At 29.0% G+C, this 12,000-nt stretch overlaps 1 pseudogene; it reads left to right on the forward strand.

Annotated features, from left to right (window-relative positions):
• Positions 1-2,410: 2,410 nt before the first annotated feature.
• Positions 2,411-6,707, forward strand: LOC132933281 (uncharacterized; annotated as a pseudogene).
• Positions 6,708-12,000: the final 5,293 nt, after the last annotated feature.

The raw sequence follows: 12,000 nt of genomic DNA on the forward strand, positions 1-12,000 counted from the left end.
GAGCAGCTAATGTGTTCAAACCACGATTAAAGATAATAATATACAGGTTGCGCAACAAGCTATGATAAGACATTAAAATGTGGTTCCCGAATTTCCCTCGATAAACTGCTGATAAGAATATACAACCGGTGCTCTCTTTATATTATCACCACGTTTAAGATATCAGGTTACATAATGTTATCATAATTTTACTGCATAAAATAACATTTTGTATTTCTGTAGAGTTATTAGTAGGAAAATAGTAAGAAAATATTCGTGTTTTGTTATTTTATTTCACTTGCGCGTGAAATACACCTTGTTCTATTCAATTATTTAAAATATTAATAAAATGAAGTGTTGTGTGTCGATTTTTGTGAATCAGCACAAATCGTATTTTGTTATTCCAAAAATGGGAAAAAAAGTTTTGGAATGAATTTAGAAAGTCCTTTTAAAGTTTGTGCTTCACATTTTAAAAACGAAGACATTTTTAATGAATGAGTATCGTGACGAGGACAGTCTAAGTCAGCGGTTCCCAACGTGTGCACCGGTTATTTGATAGGCACCACGGCTCATCTGAAAATGAAAAAAAATTATTAAATTATATATTAAAAATTTACAATTTGTTGTTGTTGAAAAGACAAATATTTCCCTACAGATCGAGAAGTGTTGTTGAAAGACCATGAATGGATACTGAATCCATTTTTGGTTTGTGAAAAACCCTCATGTTTGTCTTCAATTGAATATGAGAGTTTGATCGTTATTACTTCAGATTCGACATTGAAATCCACTTTCAGTAGCAATTCTTACGTTCAATTTTAGCTTAATTTGAGTAAAAAAGCAATAACAATACTCCAAGCCTTCGTTACGACTTATTTATGCGAGGCAGGATTTTCGGCCTATACGGCTATTAAAACCAAATACTGCAACCACCTTAATGGAGAACCTGACCTCCATACCCAGTTGTCTCAAATTGAACCAGATATTGCCAAACTTTCTAAAAATAAGCAGCCTCAAATATCTCATAAATTTTTAGTTTTTCACTATTAGAGCAGTATGTTTTCTTTTTACTTTCAACTATAAAATTATAATTTGTTAATAATATGTTCATTAAAATTATTTAAATCAGTTATGAATGAAAACTAGTGTTTATTTTTATCACGATCCTCGTGATATTCACAGAAGGGCACCTAACAAAATGTGTACAAACAAAAGGGCACCGCCGGCTAAAAAGGTTGGGAACCGCTGTCTTAGAATATTACATTTCATTTGCATTAATTAATCGGATTGGTATTCTTGTCATTGTTTTCAACATTCTAGTGTAGTAGTGTGAAAGCATTTTTGTAATTAAATTGTTTTTATTTATTTTCTTTCACTCACTATTAAGTATTAATAAGTAGGTATCTATGTGAATAAGTAGATATTAAAATGAATACAAGCACAGTAAATTTAACTCCAGATCAATTACCTTTGTCGTTTAACAATGTAATTATAAGTTGTAGTGAAGGTAATTACATTGTACGTTTAAATATAACTAATTTTGATCTTTGTGACAAATGGGTTGGTGAATTTTCTGAATTATTAAATACTTCTTGGTAAATAAGGAACACTAGTCAAAACAGTGAACGCTTTATTAGCAGGTAAGATTACAAGTTATTGTAATTAATATTGTAATGTATCTTTGATTAAATTATCTTATTAATTGTATATTCTTAATAAGTAACTAATTTTATAATTTATTCTATTATATATAACCCATAATATATTTAGTTTTATATTTAAGTATAAATTATGATAATTATTATAATACCTATATTTTGTATTAGTTACTTACCTATATTGTATTATATTCTGATAAAACTATGTATATTTTTCAGAAACGATTATACTTGTCATCATAGTAATTTTAGAAAAGTTGAAGCAGCACAGAATAAAAGAGGTAAATCTAAAAATATAAACTGCCCTGCAAAAATAAAAATTATTGTGAAGAAAACTACTGTTGATACTCTCAAGAAGGATAAATTTATTAAAGTAAGATTATTGTAATTTAATTTTTGTAACCAGTTATAGTCAATTTTGCAGAGGTTGACAATTTTTTATTTTACATTTTTACATTAGGGTACAAATGATGAATTATATTTTTGATTTTTTACCTATTTAAACTAATTTATTGTCAATAAATGCCATCATGCATATTTTATATCTTATTCTTTTCATTTTTAATATTTATTTCATTCAATACCGCATATAAATTACATTACTTTTTTTTTAATACCTACATGAATAATGTTTAAAATAGATAACTCAATGTCTCAACAGCTCATGCAATATATAATTAAGTTTTAGTAAATATTACAAAGTTTTTTTATTGTATACAAATATATTTATTACCTACTTATTTAGAATGGACTTGTAGCAGTAATTAATATACTGAGTATTAACAACTGCTGAAGCTTTCAGTAGTTTAAAAGTGTCTGAAGAAACTAAAAAACAATTTGAGAGTTATTTTAATGATAGACTTGGTGAGTATAAATAAATGAGTTATAAAAAGTAAACCTATAATATGTTGGCAGCAAAGTTTATAATAGGTTTTGTAGTTCTATGTAAGACCTTGGCATTTTATATAATTTCTGGCCTATTTTAAAGAAGTATATATTGTTTAATTTAATAAATTACATGGGAATTATACCTAACCTAGACATTATATAGAATAACCATTTTTTTTTAATTTTATAGTTTAAAATACTATAATAATTTGTATTACTCTTTGAGAGGAATGAAAAAATTTCAAGGAACTAACACTTTGTTTATACGAGATAAAAGTATAGATCATAGTGTTGTATTTAAAAAAAACATAATATTATGAATTATAACAATAAAACAAATATTTAACTTATACAAATAAACAGCCATGTATAAGATACTTATTAAATAAGCTATAAAGATACAAATACACCAATTTAGAAAGTGTATAACAATTTTTCAATTACTTTTATCATCTTACTAAATACTTGTTGGTTTTCCAAATTAATTTTTAAATTACTCATTTAAACTATAGTGAGTTTATGAGTGAAAAACTTTTATAAAAAAAGTATAATAATTTTCAAAAAAAGTGTGTGATGACTTATGAACAATTTGTTTGAATTTTGAAAAATATTTGAAAATCAAATACAAATATGTCCAAGACAGTATTTAAAATACTTTACAAATACTTAAATTAAAATATTATCATTTTTTTTTAGGTATAACTGATGCAATATTATTTCATGAAGGAAAATTAGAATTGGAAGGAGATGAAAGCATTATCGCCAATGCATCATTAAACCCAAAATACAGGACTGATCAATACTTACATAATTTATGGAGGACACTGATTTAGGACCTAGGATAGGAGATGGTGTTTTGGAGGTAAATATTATTAGTTATCATAACACCAATGAAAACGGCAATTTAAATAGTTAATTGTACCTAATAAGTTACCTATTTTATTCTTTTTTAGAAACTCAGATCAAAAATGTCCTTGTATAATGAAAAAGGTATACAAATATTAATAAATGAAGATCCTTTTTCAATAGTAATATGTACTCCATTGATGCAACGTGCACATAGCTTGCCTTACTCAAAACACATAGTGTTTGCAGACAGTACAGCATCGTGTGATGTTCATAACCACGCTATTACATCTATGCTCACACCATGTGCAGTTGGAGCTATTTCATTGGCTGTAATGGTGACAAAAGGTCAATCTTTCAATGATTATAAGGCTGGTTTTGAATTAGCTCAAAGATGTTTTGGTGATGATGGATTTGGTGGTCAACAGTTTCCTAAAATATTTATGACAGATGACAGCGAAGCTGAAAGACAAGCATTGAAAACTGTATGGCCAGATTCAAAACAATTATTGTGTCGTTTTTATGTTTGTCAGTCTATTTGGAGGTGGCTATGTAACAATGAAAACAATATTGAAAAGTCAGATGTTCCAATTTTGTATAATTTCTTAAGTAAAATTTTGAATGCACCAACTACAAAATGGCTGAAGTTGCTTATAATGATGCAATTAATACTGCTAATACATATATTTCCAAATATTATAGCTGGGTAAAGTATATTGGTTCATACTGGAAACGCAAACAAATTTGGTGTCTTGCATACAGAAATTTTGAAACACGAGGTCATCAAACTAACAACTTTAATGAAGTTTGCGTTAGAATTTATAAAGACATCATATTATCTCGAAATAAAGCTTTTAATATTGTGTCATTAGTAGATTTTACATGTACTATAATGGAACAATATTACATTTGTCGAATTAGGAAATTTTCTAACAGTCATTGTGATGCTTCACGTTTGTTTTTGAATTCTATGAAAAAAAAAATTAAGTATTTATCAAAGGAAAATATCAAAGAGATATAATAGATGATCATATGTTTAAAGTACATAGTGAAACTGGTGATAGTATGTACGAGGTTTACACAGATTTAGGCTGTTGTACTTGTGAATATAGGCGTTTAGGCAAATTTTGCTAAACACCAAGCAGCAATTTATTTTTATTTTGGTAAAGAGCTACCTAATGCACCACCTGTCATGGCACATTGCAGGCATGCAATGGCTGCTTTAGCATTTGGAAATAAAGTACAACCTTTATCATTCTATACTTCCTCAAATGAAATAACACAGCCATCAGAAGAGAATAGTTAAATTGATACAAACACTGAACGAGAAGGTACACAGTCATAATACAATGAAAATAACTCTGGGTATAAAAAACATGAAGTAAACAGTGAAATAAGTGATAATGCTGTATCTACACATATACCTTTAGACGATAGTTCTTGATGACAGAGAACCATTCTAAATATGGATCCTCAACAGCATCAACACAAATGTTTTTAAAAAAGTTAAAAAACGTAAAAACAAAAAATTTGTGGGAAACATTTTTAGCCACTTGTAGAAAACAAATTTCTTTTCGCCTTGGAGCTAAATCAAAAATACATGTTCAACCTACTTCAATTAGTCAGAGACAGAGGCGGACTGGCCAGGTGGGACAGTGGGAATAGTCCTACTGGGCCGCAGGCTTTCTAAGGCCGCCGGCCTGAATCATGTATAAATTTATATACTTTATACTAAAACAAAACAAAATATAATAATAATTATCAAAATAAATCTATTTAGGCATATCTTATACAATAAATTATAATGATATTAAAATCTTTATAAATGTGGTTATCACTAGCATTGGTTTTATAATATACTATATTATTAGTATATTATAAAATCAATGTCACTAGACACAAATAAACAATAATATAAATATAAGCAATATAAATTTAATTCAGCCCGGAATTGCTATTTATAGCTTTTAATAAATAATAAGGATAATTTCGTATTTTCATTGAAATACATAGGCTGGGTGGTGGTCGACTATGTAGCTATGTAAATTCATATTAATGCGAGTGAGTTATTTGATCCAAAAATAACAATATTGTTTTTACGAACGTGCGCAATTGCCGACTGCTAATCTGTAAACAATTCTAACTATAAGCACATATTGCCCATATTCAAACTAATAATTTAGTCATAAGAGCATCATTTTTAGTACAGTGCACCCGTTCAGTTTGTCGTTTATTAATGTTTTATTACATATTGTCATATTGATACTGTGCATTTTAATTTATAAATATGAATTCTAAAAAACAAAAAGGAGGAGCTGCCAAAGAACGTGAAAAAAAAAAATCAAATTACAAATTGCTGCCCAATCATGTCATAACTTATTATGACATGACATTTATATGTAACAATTGTTTACAATGTGTATACAAACTTGTATACAATTTAAACATGCATGTCTTGGCTTATACTCAACTATGTGCTTCATATGAGTTTTTTCTTACTTTGTCAGTCACCGAAGTCAACTGCGAAAGGACATTCAGCAAACTTAAGCTTGTTAAAACAAGACTCAGAGCCAATATAAGTCAAGATAATTTAGAAGCACTCTTAATTATGAGTGTTGAAAAACAATTACTCAATGAAATTGAAATTTCAAATATCATTGAATATTTAAAAGCTAGTTTTACAGTAATGACTAAAATGTTTTCAATATAAAATTGTCATTTCAGTTTTGTTTTATATAATTTAAGTATTTTCTTAACTATAATAAATAATAATGCATTAATTTATATGGATTATGATTCTTCTTCTTCATTCTCTGGCATGACTACTCTCTAAGAGATTTTGCTGACATTACTAAACTTTGCCACCTATCTCTATCTATGAATTATATTATATGAAAAAAATTCTTTTGAGTCTAATTGTTGATTATCATGTTTTTTAATGTTGAAACTAGACCCATAGTATCAGTATGTAACATAACACACACCAGAGTACGTATTTGACCTAATTAAATTAAATTGTACATGCTATTTATAGGTACCTTATAACAATTAATTATATTTATTTAAGATTTTTTTTTTGGGGGGGGGGGTGGGGGGTGTTTATTTTTTGGGGGGCTAATCACCCTTCAGGCCACCTCTATTTGGGCCGGTGACCGTGATTTCCCACTGGGCCGAACACCCCTCAGTACGCCTCTGGTCAGAGAAGACCAGAAGTAACAAGAGGATGCAAACGATTAGCTGTTGGTCGACTACCATCTGATGAAAAATAAAAAAAGTAAAAGAAAAAGAAACTTACAGCATAACATTGGAAAAAACCAACCAAATGCTAAATCACATTAGTGTATATACCAAATTCTATTAAAGTATTATCAAGAAAAATAAAAAATAAATGTAGGTAATGTAAAGTATAGTATTTAAATAACCATAACATTATATTCAAATATAACATACCACAGACCTTGTAGCTATTGTACACTGTCCAAATACTTGTACCAAGTTAAACGTCAGAATACCATATTATATTCTTACATACAATTGACAAGTATAATATATATTATAAAAAATTTATTCCATATTTTAGTTATTCAAATCCCAGATAAAGTAAAAATGTTTTTTTTTTTTTTTTTTTTTTTTTTTTTATTTAAAATATAATTACAATCTATACAATTTGGTACAATAAGTAATTTAGATAAAGTATTTACATGTCGAGAATAACAGATAGGGGAGGGCACTCAGTAGTGCCAGGTAAAAATGTTAAATTATGTTTTTACAATGAAATTATAAACCTTACTAACTGCCAACGAGGCACTTATTTCACCGTAAAAAATTAATATTTAGTTAAAAGTAATAACCAAATGCTAAATCACATTAGTTTATTAATAGGTAGTTGTTGGAATGTTGCATATTATATTAATACTTTAATTTTTATGTCAAGTATATTTAATAATTTTAATTTAACATATGGTTATGTGGTACACATTACGTTATAACTATAATATCAAAAATAAAATATAAGTAATAAAAACAAACACAGTTTCAGCAACTGCTCTTCTATCCTAAATTTATGTCAATGGGACGACCAATAAATAGTTTCATTATTAACCTAAATGGTTTATTTTAAATGAAACATTGACATTAATTTTTTACAAAGTTTATTCCTTTATACCATTTCTTAAACTTTTTTCTGTTGTTAAGCTCAACATCAATCTGCATGGTTAAAAGTCAACTTATAACCATATAAAAAAAGGTGGATAAGTGGATGTCGCTCTAATGTACAGTAGGTTACAAGTGGGTCACTGTAATGGATGGTGTTAAATTTAAATTCAATGATATAATATCATTGTATAAGAAAAACGATTCTGAGCGAAAACGGTCAGTCAGCCTATGATATTACCAAGTATATTTGATGATATTATTGTGAATAAAGTAATTTATATATAACCTATTTACGTGGAGCCTTGTTTTAAATTTTCAATCCTTAGCCATAAAAGTTAAACATTTTATAAATTTTTAACTACAAAATAATTAATGAATTATAAATTTGATAAATGTTGTCAACATTTGAACTTTAAATGCTTATAAAAAAAAATTGTGCCTATGTATTTTTAATATTTTTCAACTGCTATTAGAACGATATATCAGGAGGCTTATATTAAATGTTCACGCTTTTTACCCAACAAATACAATTTTATTGATATTTATAGAAAAAAAAACTAAAAATATTGAAAACTGACAATATCCGTAAACAGCTCAAAAAGAGTCAAAATATTTTCAAAATTTTATGGTGTATAGAAAATGCTAATATTAACATTAATTTTTAGTCAACATTTCATGTCCCTACGGTCATTTGTTTTAGAGTTACACCATAAACCAAAATCGATTTTCTCAAAAACAGATTTTGCGTAAAAATTCCCGTTTTTCCTTAATTTTTCTTTTGTTTTTCACGTCGCTTTTGAAAACTACTGAGAAATTTTTACTTTTTACCCCCCAAAGTACCAACTAGATTCACTTTCCTATCAAAAAAGTTACTGTTGAAGAAAATCCAAGCACTTTTACTGTCCTAAAAGGTGATGACTGATGACAGACACAAAAATGAAAAAAAATTTAAAAAAAAACATCATTGTAAAATCAATACATTCATCGCTTCGCTCAGAATCTAAAATAATTTGTATTACTGAACTAATAGCTTAAATATGACTTATAATATGAAATAGTATTATCTGTCGCTGTGCTTTCATGAGCGGTACGGATCCGCTCACCTTAATATTAAATAAATAAAACACGTTGTGTTATAGATGTATTAACTTTTGAAAGTTTATAGTCTATACCAGCGGTCACAAACACGCGGCCCGCGGGCCACATGCGGCCACGAACCTTTTCGATGTGGCCCACAATAGTTCAACAAATTTGTAATAATATATCTTATTATTTACCGGTACAAATTTTAGTTTTTATTTAAACATCAATAATTATTAATATTATATTATTTGACATTCGTTATGTTTTATTTGTACGTCCCTCGTTAGTAGTCAATCCCTAATTACCGATAAGATGCACACTATAAAAAAAATCGCATTATGTGATTTGTAACTATTCGTGTTAAGTATAGGTATAGTACTATAGGTAGTGTAATAATTACTTAGTCTTCGTCTTACGCTGCCGTGCTGCTAAAATTACAATACTGTGAGCAAGTCTTATTACTAAATTAATTAATTTATACCAATAAAAACAATTTTACTATTCATTATTATGTATGTGAAGTTCACCCCACCCCCCTCACCAATGTCATCAATTCAATTACTTCGAGAAAGTAGTTATAGGAAAAATAATATGAGTTTTACATAGGCAATACAATATTGCATAATAAGTAATAACACAGTATTTTTGCCACAATGTGCGCACCCTGGTAGACCGGAAAAACAAATCACATTATTTCTTACTGGACTGGTTGATTCCTGCCGCTGACTGACAGCAACATTATGTTACGGTCGGGCGCGATTCTAATCGGCGGGATGGGTAAACAAAAGACATTATATCATCATACGACACATAGTCTGTTTTGATGGTTGCGAATTGAGTTTCGATTAATTTATTTTATTCATTTCGGACGTATCAATATTATAATATTGGTTTAGTACATTGGTCATTTGCTTGCCGCGTTTGGGAAATGGACAAAAAAAAAGTAAGTTATCGTTGATTGTTCATAAATTATATACATTTAATAAATCTAGAAGTAAGAAAATAATTAAGAAATGATCACAAGGATTGATTTAAATTTTATAATCAATAATAGGTACAATGTACGATTTTTATTAAAATTTTTATAGGTAAGGTTAAAAGGCTTAGTTTATATATTAATATTCGATCTATCTACTATATACAAATTATTATTACACATTACCTCTTACTGTTTTTGACGATTATAGTGATTTATTATGATAGTGGTTGGGATTTTATAGCACTTAATATTGCGTAAATATGCAAAATTCATTTTTTAATTTCAGTTTTCTGAATCTTGAAATAAATTTGAAACTTATTTTGCCATTGCTTAATCATTTTATAAGTAATATGGTAATGCCTTTAAAATCCTAACCCTGGTTATGATTACTAGGGCTGAGAATTTCTAGTTTTTCATATTTATCCAGAAAAGTCGCAGAACAAGGTGAGTGATATATAAATATGTTTCATAACGATAAGTTCCACTGAGCATTTTATTTTTCATATACAATGATTATTGATTTAAATTTAACACGACCGTTACAGTGACTCTAGACACCTAATGTACAACAGAGCGTAATAAATATTAAATTGTAAATACAATCCCCGAATTTGTAAATCCAGAAAATATGAAATACTGTTTCTTTAAGATTAACAAATACGGTGATCGATTTTTCACTACTTTTATGATTATTTATTTAAGTTATTATTGATATAGCTTAAGAATTTGTAAATCAGCAGAAAACGTAGAAATAAAAAAACCAAAATTAGGGGCCAAATTCACGGTGCCCCTGACTGTCCGATTATAGTTCCGGCAAATCCGGCCAGCCACATGTTGGTTATTTTTGAATTTGTTTTTATTTCAATACTACTTTTTATGCATGTAATTTAAATAATTTGTCGTTTAGCTGTATATTTTAAAATGTTATAACTGTTTCATACTATTTTATTGACTATATAAGGAAAGGTATATTTCACCATTACATACTACCAACATGATATTCATTAGTACATTGAATGGTCTTCATACGTTTTAATTGTGTTTAATATTGTTTATATTTTTTCAACAGTTTCTTAAGAATTTTACATTTTTTACAGTTTCATATAGTTTTATAAATAGCCTTGTTATCCATGTAAGAAATATGTTGAAATTTTTGAAGCCTCCCTACTTATTTGTTTCACATTAGACAAAAACTATAAAAAAAATTTTAAATCACTTAGAAAATATTAACGTAAAAATTTGTAAAAGTAAAAAAATAGTGAAATGTAAATAAGTAACACCGTAAAACATTTAAAATCATAAATCGTCAATTAACGTAAAATAATATTGAATCAACTGAATGAACAACACAATTTAAAAAGTAAAAACCAAAAAAATCAGAAAAGCTTAAAACACAAAATAACCGTAATAAACGTAAAAAACCATTGAAAAATCGTTTTTAAATATTTATTGGGTAGCTAAAAATTTAAAACTCCCAGTAATTTTCAAAAGGGCCGTAAAAACTAAGAGAAAAATTAAGGAAAAACGAGAATTTTTACGCAAAATCCATTCTTCACAAAATTGACTTTGGTTTTTGGTGTAACTTTAAATTAAATGACCGTAGATACATAACATTTTAACTGGTTATTTATATTTGCATTTTCTATATGCGATAAAATTTCCAATATATTTTGATTTGTTTGAACTGTTTAGGGACATTTTCAGTTTCCAATTTTATTAGTTTTTTTTTTTTTTTTTCTATGAATGTCAATAAAACTTTATTTGTTTAGTTAAAATACTTGAAAATTTAATACAAGACTCCTACTGTATTGTTACAATAAGGCCCACCACTAGCCGGCTGGGGAGTGGGGAGCCAAAATAGTGGTAGGGGCTACGCCCCGGGTTGATCCACTGACATCAACTAAAAACCTAGTCAGTACCACGGGAGAGGGGAGCCCCACCGCGCACAGATACGGCTAGCCGGAGCTGTGTGTGGTGCCCCTCAAGGTTGAGGAGCCTACCTCGGCTGAAACGTGGTGGCTGTGGGACAGGCGCCAGATAGTAGTACATAAACCACAACACCTAGTGGGAGGTCCGGTACCCAAGGTGGCACTTAACTGAGTCATCCCGGCCCTCAGAAAAGGTACGGGCCCCCCGGGGCCCGGTGCTGGTGGTCCACAGACGACCCTAGGCCGTAGGCGGCTAGCCGTCGACGTCCTAGCTCCACCCCCGCCCGTAAGTAGCGCCCAGCGCTAAGGCACGGACGGACGGCGGTAGGCGAGAGCCACAAAACCCGGAGACTCCTGTATTGTTACAATGACATTTGAAAAATATTAAAAATCCTTAGTCGCTGTTTTTTTTATAAGCATTTAAAGCTCTTCAATTGAAAAAATACAGAAAAATCACGAGAATTAGCAAATTATTTTAAGTTGATAA

The sequence above is a fragment of the Metopolophium dirhodum genome, chromosome 1 (assembly GCF_019925205.1).
Source record: "Metopolophium dirhodum isolate CAU chromosome 1, ASM1992520v1, whole genome shotgun sequence".
NCBI classification, from domain to species: domain Eukaryota; kingdom Metazoa; phylum Arthropoda; class Insecta; order Hemiptera; family Aphididae; genus Metopolophium; species Metopolophium dirhodum.